At 46.5% G+C, this 12,889-nt stretch overlaps 6 non-coding genes and 1 pseudogene across 6 annotated transcripts; all 7 read left to right on the top strand.

Moving 5' to 3' along the window:
- On the top strand, window positions 1-191 carry LOC130339321 (U2 spliceosomal RNA). The gene has a single exon (XR_008879710.1). It is a non-coding gene; the product is annotated as a U2 spliceosomal RNA (small nuclear RNA).
- A 2,082-nt stretch (window positions 192-2,273) lies between these two features.
- Window positions 2,274-2,464, top strand: LOC130339322 (U2 spliceosomal RNA). The gene has a single exon (XR_008879711.1). It is a non-coding gene; the product is annotated as a U2 spliceosomal RNA (small nuclear RNA).
- A 2,086-nt stretch (window positions 2,465-4,550) lies between these two features.
- LOC130339323 (U2 spliceosomal RNA) lies at window positions 4,551-4,741 on the top strand. Its single transcript, XR_008879712.1, has one exon. It is a non-coding gene; the product is annotated as a U2 spliceosomal RNA (small nuclear RNA).
- A 2,089-nt stretch (window positions 4,742-6,830) lies between these two features.
- Window positions 6,831-6,990, top strand: LOC130339290 (U2 spliceosomal RNA; annotated as a pseudogene).
- Window positions 6,991-7,684: 694 nt separating this feature from the next.
- Window positions 7,685-7,869, top strand: LOC130339285 (U2 spliceosomal RNA). The gene has a single exon (XR_008879686.1). It is a non-coding gene; the product is annotated as a U2 spliceosomal RNA (small nuclear RNA).
- A 2,093-nt stretch (window positions 7,870-9,962) lies between these two features.
- LOC130339316 (U2 spliceosomal RNA) lies at window positions 9,963-10,153 on the top strand. The gene has a single exon (XR_008879706.1). It is a non-coding gene; the product is annotated as a U2 spliceosomal RNA (small nuclear RNA).
- A 2,089-nt stretch (window positions 10,154-12,242) lies between these two features.
- On the top strand, window positions 12,243-12,433 carry LOC130339328 (U2 spliceosomal RNA). Its single transcript, XR_008879717.1, has one exon. It is a non-coding gene; the product is annotated as a U2 spliceosomal RNA (small nuclear RNA).
- The last annotated feature ends 456 nt before the right edge of the window (window positions 12,434-12,889 follow it).

Genomic DNA, 12,889 nt, shown 5'->3' on the forward strand with positions numbered 1-12,889 from the left:
ATCGCTTCTCGGCCTTTTGGCTAAGATCAAGTGTAGTATCTGTTCTTATCAGTTTAATATCTGATACGTCCCCTATCTGGGGACCATATATTAAATGGATTTTTGAGAACGGGGGCCGATTTCGAAGCTTGCTTCCGTCGCCCTATGCATTGACCCGATATGGCAGTATCTTCGGGTACAGTGCACCACCCCCTTACAGGGTTAAAAAGAAAGATTCCTACTTTCATTGCTACCTGCTTGCTGGCTAGCCAGCTAGCCAGCCCTGTGGGCCTTGCTGCTGCTGCAGCCAAAAAACAAAAGGTGGTGCTTCTGCTGCTTCTGCTTCTGCTTGTGTCTGGCCACTGTTGGAGCGTCCAGGCACAGGACTTCTGCTGCTGCTGACTAAATGGCCTCCTTAATTGGATCATTTGAGTAGCCAGCACACCTGTGCAGGTAGGGAATGACATGATAGGCAGCTGCCTTGATAGCGGGTGGGTGCTGAATGTTCCTAATTGACAAAATAAGATTAATGCTTATGAAGAAATATAAAATCTCATCCCTTCCCCAATATCGCGCCACACCCCTACCCCTTAATTCCCTGGTTGAACTTGATGGACATATGTCTTTTTTCGACCGTACTAACTATGTAACTATGTAACATAACATGGGGGGGGGGGGGGTCTCCTGGCTGTTCACACAGGTGTGTCATTGCTGTACATTGACCATGCATTGCTTCTGTGGTATTGCAAAGGCAAAGACAAATGCTTCCAGCCATCCATTGCACTAATGGATTGGTCATCAGCTGGCTGTCTATGTCCCGCATCAATATAGACCAAAGTACAGAGGGTTAGGCTATGCTATTGTGCACCTACCTGATGCATCAGAAGGTGCGAGGCCCTTGCTAAATTCTGTGCACAGACTTTGAGATCTATACTTTAGACTGTATCTAAACCTGCTCCAACATGGACTGACATTCTGGCCTACTTTCAGCCGATGCGACTTGTCTGTCGCTGAACAGTCGCTTTTTATGTATTCAGCACCTATGTATAATGTTGTAAAAATGCTCTAGAAGCTAAAGTCGCAGAAATGTCACACATATTTGGCCTGCAACTTTCTGTGCGACAAATTCAGACAGGAAAAATCAGTATAAATCCTTAGAAAATTATCCCCCAGTGTCTCCATCTGCTGGCGGTATTGAATAAGCATTGCTGCACTGATGGGGTATGCATTAGACGAAAAAAAAGAAGAAAAAGAAGAATAATACGCCCAGAAAAGAGGCGAAAAGGAGAAAAACGTAAAAAAACGTGAAAAAAAAGTAAGAGGAAGAGAAGGGAAAAAAAGGTGGAAATGGGTTTAAAAGTGATTTCGGCGGAGAAATATATATATATATATATATATATATATATATATATATATATATACGCGCACACACACACATATATATAAACGTATTCTCCGTTGAGATATTGCAGCCGCTGCTGTGTCCAGGCCCAGGAGCCTTAGCACTGTGCTGTGATGTCACTCAATACCACTGACATCACTAGGTGTAAACAACATCTCTCCTTTGCTGTCTATGTGACTATGGAGCTGTTTGGTGATGTCGTCTATTATGGCCTTCATAGAAGCAACAGGAGATTGTTGCATCCATCTAGAACCCTCAGAACTACAGTGCTATGATGTCACTCACTTCCACAGGCCTTGCAGAGTGTAAACAACAACAACCCAGCTTTGTTGTATATGTAACCATAGGGATTTGTGATGTCACCTAGAACCTTCACAGCAGCGACAGCTTTATGAGGAGCATCAGCACTGCTCTGCCTGAGCAGAACCATCACCGCCATAGGTTGTCAAATAACCCGGGTTTAACCCACACAGGTAAGTCCAATGGGGTGCAGGCATGTCCTCTATGCTTACAGCTTCCCGTGGGTGTTGGTTTGATACCGTTTGGGGACAGCCAAGGAGGCATCTGCAGGCAACAAAGGTAGGTGTGTGCTTGTGTGTGTGTTTCCTATGCAGATCCTAAGCCCAGTGTCACATGCAAGTAGGAGGAGTAAGAAGGGTTCCTGGCAAATCCGGGTTATGGATTGCATTTAAAAAGGCCCCGTGGGAGTGCAATGGGCCCCTGTCTTGCTGCTTAGCAATAATGGTATGGGTTTAGGTTCTGCTGTGTGTACTGGTGGTTGACTGCCCCCCAGCCCAGAGTGTGCATGGAAAATTGTCTGGCAGCCTCCCTGACAGCAAGCAGTGATAGTGCCCATGAAGGGCACCTTGTTGGGCCCGCCCCTTTCACGGTTATCGCTTCTCGGCCTTTTGGCTAAGATCAAGTGTAGTATCTGTTCTTATCAGTTTAATATCTGATACGTCCCCTATCTGGGGACCATATATTAAATGGATTTTTGAGAACGGGGGCCGATTTCGAAGCTTGCTTCCGTCGCCCTATGCATTGACCCGATATGGCAGTATCTTCGGGTACAGTGCACCACCCCCTTACAGGGTTAAAAAGAAAGATTCCTACTTTCATTGCTACCTGCTTGCTGGCTAGCCAGCTAGCCAGCCCTGTGGGCCTTGCTGCTGCTGCAGCCAAAAAACAAAAGGTGGTGCTTCTGCTGCTTCTGCTTCTGCTTGTGTCTGGCCACTGTTGGAGCGTCCAGGCACAGGACTTCTGCTGCTGCTGACTAAATGGCCTCCTTAATTGGATCATTTGAGTAGCCAGCACACCTGTGCAGGTAGGGAATGACATGATAGGCAGCTGCCTTGATAGCGGGTGGGTGCTGAATGTTCCTAATTGACAAAATAAGATTAATGCTTATGAAGAAATATAAAATCTCATCCCTTCCCCAATATCGCGCCACACCCCTACCCCTTAATTCCCTGGTTGAACTTGATGGACATATGTCTTTTTTCGACCGTACTAACTATGTAACTATGTAACATAACATGGGGGGGGGGGGGGGGTCTCCTGGCTGTTCACACAGGTGTGTCATTGCTGTACATTGACCATGCATTGCTTCTGTGGTATTGCAAAGGCAAAGACAAATGCTTCCAGCCATCCATTGCACTAATGGATTGGTCATCAGCTGGCTGTCTATGTCCCGCATCAATATAGACCAAAGTACAGAGGGTTAGGCTATGCTATTGTGCACCTACCTGATGCATCAGAAGGTGCGAGGCCCTTGCTAAATTCTGTGCACAGACTTTGAGATCTATACTTTAGACTGTATCTAAACCTGCTCCAACATGGACTGACATTCTGGCCTACTTTCAGCCGATGCGACTTGTCTGTCGCTGAACAGTCGCTTTTTATGTATTCAGCACCTATGTATAATGTTGTAAAAATGCTCTAGAAGCTAAAGTCGCAGAAATGTCACACATATTTGGCCTGCAACTTTCTGTGCGACAAATTCAGACAGGAAAAATCAGTATAAATCCTTAGAAAATTATCCCCCAGTGTCTCCATCTGCTGGCGGTATTGAATAAGCATTGCTGCACTGATGGGGTATGCATTAGACGAAAAAAAAGAAGAAAAAGAAGAATAATACGCCCAGAAAAGAGGCGAAAAGGAGAAAAACGTAAAAAAACGTGAAAAAAAAGTAAGAGGAAGAGAAGGGAAAAAAAGGTGGAAATGGGTTTAAAAGTGATTTCGGCGGAGAAATATATATATATATATATATATATATATATATATATATATATATATACGCGCACACACACACATATATATAAACGTATTCTCCGTTGAGATATTGCAGCCGCTGCTGTGTCCAGGCCCAGGAGCCTTAGCACTGTGCTGTGATGTCACTCAATACCACTGACATCACTAGGTGTAAACAACATCTCTCCTTTGCTGTGTATGTGACTATGGAGCTGTTTGGTGATGTCGTCTATTATGGCCTTCATAGAAGCAACAGGAGATTGTTGCATCCATCTAGAACCCTCAGAACTACAGTGCTATGATGTCACTCACTTCCACAGGCCTTGCAGAGTGTAAACAACAACAACCCAGCTTTGTTGTGTATGTAACCATAGGGATTTGTGATGTCACCTAGAACCTTCACAGCAGCGACAGCTTTATGAGGAGCATCAGCACTGCTCTGCCTGAGCAGAACCATCACCGCCATAGGTTGTCAAATAACCCGGGTTTAACCCACACAGGTAAGTCCAATGGGGTGCAGGCATGTCCTCTATGCTTACAGCTTCCCGTGGGTGTTGGTTTGATACCGTTTGGGGACAGCCAAGGAGGCATCTGCAGGCAACAAAGGTAGGTGTGTGCTTGTGTGTGTGTTTCCTATGCAGATCCTAAGCCCAGTGTCACATGCAAGTAGGAGGAGTAAGAAGGGTTCCTGGCAAATCCGGGTTATGGATTGCATTTAAAAAGGCCCCGTGGGAGTGCAATGGGCCCCTGTCTTGCTGCTTAGCAATAATGGTATGGGTTTAGGTTCTGCTGTGTGTACTGGTGGTTGACTGCCCCCCAGCCCAGAGTGTGCATGGAAAATTGTCTGGCAGCCTCCCTGACAGCAAGCAGTGATAGTGCCCATGAAGGGCACCTTGTTGGGCCCGCCCCTTTCACGGTTATCGCTTCTCGGCCTTTTGGCTAAGATCAAGTGTAGTATCTGTTCTTATCAGTTTAATATCTGATACGTCCCCTATCTGGGGACCATATATTAAATGGATTTTTGAGAACGGGGGCCGATTTCGAAGCTTGCTTCCGTCGCCCTATGCATTGACCCGATATGGCAGTATCTTCGGGTACAGTGCACCACCCCCTTACAGGGTTAAAAAGAAAGATTCCTACTTTCATTGCTACCTGCTTGCTGGCTAGCCAGCTAGCCAGCCCTGTGGGCCTTGCTGCTGCTGCAGCCAAAAAACAAAAGGTGGTGCTGCAGCTGCTTCTGCTGCTTCTGCTTCTGCTTGTGTCTGGCCGCTGTTGGAGCGTCCAGGCACAGGACTTCTGCTGCTGCTGACTAAATGGCCTCCTTAATTGGATCATTTGAGTAGCCAGCACACCTGTGCAGGTAGGGCATGACATGATAGGCAGCTGCCTTGATAGCGGGTGGGTGCTGAATGTTCCTAATTGACAAAATAAGATTAATGCTTATGAAGAAATATAAAATCTCATCCCTTCCCCAATATCGCGCCACACCCCTACCCCTTAATTCCCTGGTTGAACTTGATGGACATATGTCTTTTTTCGACCGTACTAACTATGTAACTATGTAACATAACATGGGGGGGGGGGGGGGGTCTCCTGGCTGTTCACACAGGTGTGTCATTGCTGTACATTGACCATGCATTGCTTCTGTGGTATTGCAAAGGCAAAGACAAATGCTTCCAGCCATCCATTGCACTAATGGATTGGTCATCAGCTGGCTGTCTATGTCCCGCATCAATATAGACCAAAGTACAGAGGGTTAGGCTATGCTATTGTGCACCTACCTGATGCATCAGAAGGTGCGAGGCCCTTGCTAAATTCTGTGCACAGACTTTGAGATCTATACTTTAGACTGTATCTAAACCTGCTCCAACATGGACTGACATTCTGGCCTACTTTCAGCCGATGCGACTTGTCTGTCGCTGAACAGTCGCTTTTTATGTATTCAGCACCTATGTATAATGTTGTAAAAATGCTCTAGAAGCTAAAGTCGCAGAAATGTCACACATATTTGGCCTGCAACTTTCTGTGCGACAAATTCAGACAGGAAAAATCAGTATAAATCCTTAGAAAATTATCCCCCAGTGTCTCCATCTGCTGGCGGTATTGAATAAGCATTGCTGCACTGATGGGGTATGCATTAGACGAAAAAAAAGAAGAAAAAGAAGAATAATACGCCCAGAAAAGAGGCGAAAAGGAGAAAAACGTAAAAAAACGTGAAAAAAAAGTAAGAGGAAGAGAAGGGAAAAAAAGGTGGAAATGGGTTTAAAAGTGATTTCGGCGGAGAAATATATATATATATATATATATATATATATATATATATATACGCGCACACACACACATATATATAAACGTATTCTCCGTTGAGATATTGCAGCCGCTGCTGTGTCCAGGCCCAGGAGCCTTAGCACTGTGCTGTGATGTCACTCAATACCACTGACATCACTAGGTGTAAACAACATCTCTCCTTTGCTGTGTATGTGACTATGGAGCTGTTTGGTGATGTCGTCTATTATGGCCTTCATAGAAGCAACAGGAGATTGTTGCATCCATCTAGAACCCTCAGAACTACAGTGCTATGATGTCACTCACTTCCACAGGCCTTGCAGAGTGTAAACAACAACAACCCAGCTTTGTTGTGTATGTAACCATAGGGATTTGTGATGTCACCTAGAACCTTCACAGCAGCGACAGCTTTATGAGGAGCATCAGCACTGCTCTGCCTGAGCAGAACCATCACCGCCATAGGTTGTCAAATAACCCGGGTTTAACCCACACAGGTAAGTCCAATGGGGTGCAGGCATGTCCTCTATGCTTACAGCTTCCCGTGGGTGTTGGTTTGATACCGTTTGGGGACAGCCAAGGAGGCATCTGCAGGCAACAAAGGTAGGTGTGTGCTTGTGTGTGTGTTTCCTATGCAGATCCTAAGCCCAGTGTCACATGCAAGTAGGAGGAGTAAGAAGGGTTCCTGGCAAATCCGGGTTATGGATTGCATTTAAAAAGGCCCCGTGGGAGTGCAATGGGCCCCTGTCTTGCTGCTTAGCAATAATGGTATGGGTTTAGGTTCTGCTGTGTGTACTGGTGGTTGACTGCCCCCCAGCCCAGAGTGTGCATGGAAAATTGTCTGGCAGCCTCCCTGACAGCAAGCAGTGATAGTGCCCATGAAGGGCACCTTGTTGGGCCCGCCCCTTTCACGGTTATCGCTTCTCGGCCTTTTGGCTAAGATCAAGTGTAGTATCTGTTCTTATCAGTTTTCATGCTGGTGGGGATGGGTGCTGCATGGAGGATGCAGGTGTACCAGGGCTTTCCGGGGCTGGTTCTGAGGAATCAGCTCGACGGCTGCCCCGATGTGACCTGTTCCCTCCGGGTCTCGCCATGAGGCTGAGAGGGTCTAGAGCCGAGGTACTTTTGTGCCTCGGGGAGTGGTGACCCCGAGGTGCCGAAACTCACTGGGAGAATAGACTCACTGGGTTGAAGCACGGGCACCATAATCTCTTCACCTTGTGGCACTCACCTCTTGATTCCCGGCCTTCTGGCTAGGATCAGAGAAATTTTTATAGATCCGGCCGGATGTCCGGGCAGTATATCTGCACACATTCACTTATTTATTTCTTTTTTTGTCTCACTGTGTCACTTTTTGCGTGTTGTGTGTTCACAGGATTTGTCAGGATGCGTTAGCCCTTCTGGGTGTCCCTCCTGGCGGTCTAGGGGAGGTGTGTGTGGCCATTAGGTTCCGCACCTCCCTGCAAACACCCCGGGTACTCCTGCTTTGGCAGGGTACCTACCGTAATCGGCTCTGCGGGCAGATACCTTGGCTAACGCCAAGGGGGATGCCGGGAGCATTTGTGGTCCCCTAGTAGCTTCGGCGAAAAGGGGCATCGAACCTGGAACCTCGCAGGTACCTTTTGGTCCGGAGGCGAAGGGTAAGGTTTGTTGGGGGGCCTCTCTCCTATCGGAGAAGGGCTTGCGATAGACCGCATCCTTTGTGCACGTTTTTTTAGTGTAACACGTTTGCACTTTTTCTTGCACTTTGGGTGAATCGAAAGCACGTTCCTCGGCTTTAGATAAAAAAAAAAAAAAAAAAATCTGTTCTTATCAGTTTAATATCTGATACGTCCCCTATCTGGGGACCATATATTAAATGGATTTTTGAGAACGGGGGCCGATTTCGAAGCTTGCTTCCGTCGCCATATGCATTGACCCGATATGGCAGTATCTTCGGGTACAGTGCACCACCCCCTTACAGGGTTAAAAAGAAAGATTCCTACTTTCATTGCTACCTGCTTGCTGGCTAGCCAGCTAGCCAGCCCTGTGGGCCTTGCTGCTGCTGCAGCCAAAAAACAAAAGGTGGTGCTGCTGCTGCTTCTGCTGCTTCTGCTGCTTCTGCTTCTGCTTGTGTCTGGCCGCTGTTGGAGCGTCCAGGCACAGGACTTCTGCTGCTGCTGACTAAATGGCCTCCTTAATTGGATCATTTGAGTAGCCAGCACACCTGTGCAGGTAGGGCATGACATAATAGGCAGCTGCCTTGATAGCGGGTGGGTGCTGAATGTTCCTAATTGACAAAATAAGATTAATGCTTATGAAGAAATATAAAATCTCATCCCTTCCCCAATATCGCGCCACACCCCTACCCCTTAATTCCCTGGTTGAACTTGATGGACATATGTCTTTTTTCGACCGTACTAACTATGTAACTATGTAACATAACATGGGGGGGGGGGGGTCTCCTGGCTGTTCACACAGGTGTGTCATTGCTGTACATTGACCATGCATTGCTTCTGTGGTATTGCAAAGGCAAAGACAAATGCTTCCAGCCATCCATTGCACTAATGGATTGGTCATCAGCTGGCTGTCTATGTCCCGCATCAATATAGACCAAAGTACAGAGGGTTAGGCTATGCTATTGTGCACCTACCTGATGCATCAGAAGGTGCGAGGCCCTTGCTAAATTCTGTGCACAGACTTTGAGATCTATACTTTAGACTGTATCTAAACCTGCTCCAACATGGACTGACATTCTGGCCTACTTTCAGCCGATGCGACTTGTCTGTCGCTGAACAGTCGCTTTTTATGTATTCAGCACCTATGTATAATGTTGTAAAAATGCTCTAGAAGTTAAAGTCGCAGAAATGTCACACATATTTGGCCTGCAACTTTCTGTGCGACAAATTCAGACAGGAAAAATCAGTATAAATCCTTAGAAAATTATCCCCCAGTGTCTCCATCTGCTGGCGGTATTGAATAAGCATTGCTGCACTGATGGGGTATGCATTAGACGAAAAAAAAGAAGAAAAAGAAGAATAATACGCCCAGAAAAGAGGCGAAAAGGAGAAAAACGTAAAAAAACGTGAAAAAAAAGTAAGAGGAAGAGAAGGGAAAAAAAGGTGGAAATGGGTTTAAAAGTGATTTCGGCGGAGAAATATATATATATATATATATATATATATATATATATATATACGCACACACACACATATATATAAACGTATTCTCCGTTGAGATATTGCAGCCGCTGCTGTGTCCAGGCCCAGGAGCCTTAGCACTGTGCTGTGATGTCACTCAATACCACTGACATCACTAGGTGTAAACAACATCTCTCCTTTGCTGTGTATGTGACTATGGAGCTGTTTGGTGATGTCGTCTATTATGGCCTTCATAGAAGCAACAGGAGATTGTTGCATCCATCTAGAACCCTCAGAACTACAGTGCTATGATGTCACTCACTTCCACAGGCCTTGCAGAGTGTAAACAACAACAACCCAGCTTTGTTGTGTATGTAACCATAGGGATTTGTGATGTCACCTAGAACCTTCACAGCAGCGACAGCTTTATGAGGAGCATCAGCACTGCTCTGCCTGAGCAGAACCATCACCGCCATAGGTTGTCAAATAACCCGGGTTTAACCCACACAGGTAAGTCCAATGGGGTGCAGGCATGTCCTCTATGCTTACAGCTTCCCGTGGGTGTTGGTTTGATACCGTTTGGGGACAGCCAAGGAGGCATCTGCAGGCAACAAAGGTAGGTGTGTGCTTGTGTGTGTGTTTCCTATGCAGATCCTAAGCCCAGTGTCACATGCAAGTAGGAGGAGTAAGAAGGGTTCCTGGCAAATCCAGGTTATGGATTGCATTTAAAAAGGCCCCGTGGGAGTGCAATGGGCCCCTGTCTTGCTGCTTAGCAATAATGGTATGGGTTTAGGTTCTGCTGTGTGTACTGGTGGTTGACTGCCCCCCAGCCCAGAGTGTGCATGGAAAATTGTCTGGCAGCCTCCCTGACAGCAAGCAGTGATAGTGCCCATGAAGGGCACCTTGTTGGGCCCGCCCCTTTCACGGTTATCGCTTCTCGGCCTTTTGGCTAAGATCAAGTGTAGTATCTGTTCTTATCAGTTTAATATCTGATACGTCCCCTATCTGGGGACCATATATTAAATGGATTTTTGAGAACGGGGGCCGATTTCGAAGCTTGCTTCTGTCGCCCTATGCATTGACCCGATATGGCAGTATCTTCGGGTACAGTGCACCACCCCCTTACAGGGTTAAAAAGAAAGATTCCTACTTTCATTGCTACCTGCTTGCTGGCTAGCCAGCTAGCCAGCCCTGTGGGCCTTGCTGCTGCTGCAGCCAAAAAACAAAAGGTGGTGCTGCTGCTGCTTCTGCTGCTTCTGCTGCTTCTGCTTCTGCTTGTGTCTGGCCGCTGTTGGAGCGTCCAGGCACAGGACTTCTGCTGCTGCTGACTAAATGGCCTCCTTAATTGGATCATTTGAGTAGCCAGCACACCTGTGCAGGTAGGGCATGACATAATAGGCAGCTGCCTTGATAGCGGGTGGGTGCTGAATGTTCCTAATTGACAAAATAAGATTAATGCTTATGAAGAAATATAAAATCTCATCCCTTCCCCAATATCGCGCCACACCCCTACCCCTTAATTCCCTGGTTGAACTTGATGGACATATGTCTTTTTTCGACCGTACTAACTATGTAACTATGTAACATAACATGGGGGGGGGGGGGTCTCCTGGCTGTTCACACAGGTGTGTCATTGCTGTACATTGACCATGCATTGCTTCTGTGGTATTGCAAAGGCAAAGACAAATGCTTCCAGCCATCCATTGCACTAATGGATTGGTCATCAGCTGGCTGTCTATGTCCCGCATCAATATAGACCAAAGTACAGAGGGTTAGGCTATGCTATTGTGCACCTACCTGATGCATCAGAAGGTGCGAGGCCCTTGCTAAATTCTGTGCACAGACTTTGAGATCTATACTTTAGACTGTATCTAAACCTGCTCCAACATGGACTGACATTCTGGCCTACTTTCAGCCGATGCGACTTGTCTGTCGCTGAACAGTCGCTTTTTATGTATTCAGCACCTATGTATAATGTTGTAAAAATGCTCTAGAAGTTAAAGTCGCAGAAATGTCACACATATTTGGCCTGCAACTTTCTGTGCGACAAATTCAGACAGGAAAAATCAGTATAAATCCTTAGAAAATTATCCCCCAGTGTCTCCATCTGCTGGCGGTATTGAATAAGCATTGCTGCACTGATGGGGTATGCATTAGACGAAAAAAAAGAAGAAAAAGAAGAATAATACGCCCAGAAAAGAGGCGAAAAGGAGAAAAACGTAAAAAAACGTGAAAAAAAAGTAAGAGGAAGAGAAGGGAAAAAAAGGTGGAAATGGGTTTAAAAGTGATTTCGGCGGAGAAATATATATATATATATATATATATATATATATATATACGCACACACACACATATATATAAACGTATTCTCCGTTGAGATATTGCAGCCGCTGCTGTGTCCAGGCCCAGGAGCCTTAGCACTGTGCTGTGATGTCACTCAATACCACTGACATCACTAGGTGTAAACAACATCTCTCCTTTGCTGTGTATGTGACTATGGAGCTGTTTGGTGATGTCGTCTATTATGGCCTTCATAGAAGCAACAGGAGATTGTTGCATCCATCTAGAACCCTCAGAACTACAGTGCTATGATGTCACTCACTTCCACAGGCCTTGCAGAGTGTAAACAACAACAACCCAGCTTTGTTGTGTATGTAACCATAGGGATTTGTGATGTCACCTAGAACCTTCACAGCAGCGACAGCTTTATGAGGAGCATCAGCACTGCTCTGCCTGAGCAGAACCATCACCGCCATAGGTTGTCAAATAACCCGGGTTTAACCCACACAGGTAAGTCCAATGGGGTGCAGGCATGTCCTCTATGCTTACAGCTTCCCGTGGGTGTTGGTTTGATACCGTTTGGGGACAGCCAAGGAGGCATCTGCAGGCAACAAAGGTAGGTGTGTGCTTGTGTGTGTGTTTCCTATGCAGATCCTAAGCCCAGTGTCACATGCAAGTAGGAGGAGTAAGAAGGGTTCCTGGCAAATCCAGGTTATGGATTGCATTTAAAAAGGCCCCGTGGGAGTGCAATGGGCCCCTGTCTTGCTGCTTAGCAATAATGGTATGGGTTTAGGTTCTGCTGTGTGTACTGGTGGTTGACTGCCCCCCAGCCCAGAGTGTGCATGGAAAATTGTCTGGCAGCCTCCCTGACAGCAAGCAGTGATAGTGCCCATGAAGGGCACCTTGTTGGGCCCGCCCCTTTCACGGTTATCGCTTCTCGGCCTTTTGGCTAAGATCAAGTGTAGTATCTGTTCTTATCAGTTTAATATCTGATACGTCCCCTATCTGGGGACCATATATTAAATGGATTTTTGAGAACGGGGGCCGATTTCGAAGCTTGCTTCTGTCGCCCTATGCATTGACCCGATATGGCAGTATCTTCGGGTACAGTGCACCACCCCCTTACAGGGTTAAAAAGAAAGATTCCTACTTTCATTGCTACCTGCTTGCTGGCTAGCCAGCTAGCCAGCCCTGTGGGCCTTGCTGCTGCTGCAGCCAAAAAACAAAAGGTGGTGCTGCTGCTGCTTCTGCTGCTTCTGCTTCTGCTTGTGTCTGGCCGCTGTTGGAGCGTCCAGGCACAGGACTTCTGCTGCTGCTGACTAAATGTCCTCCTTAATTGGATCATTTGAGTAGCCAGCACACCTGTGCAGGTAGGGCATGACATGATAGGCAGCTGCCTTGATAGCGGGTGGGTGCTGAATGTTCCTAATTGACAAAATAAGATTAATGCTTATGAAGAAATATAAAATCTCATCCCTTCCCCAATATCGCGCCACACCCCTACCCCTTAATTCCCTGGTTGAACTTGATGGACATATGTCTTTTTTCGACCGTACTAACTATGTAACTATGTAAC

This window comes from Hyla sarda, unplaced genomic scaffold (genome assembly GCF_029499605.1).
Source record: "Hyla sarda isolate aHylSar1 unplaced genomic scaffold, aHylSar1.hap1 scaffold_540, whole genome shotgun sequence".
NCBI classification, from domain to species: domain Eukaryota; kingdom Metazoa; phylum Chordata; class Amphibia; order Anura; family Hylidae; genus Hyla; species Hyla sarda.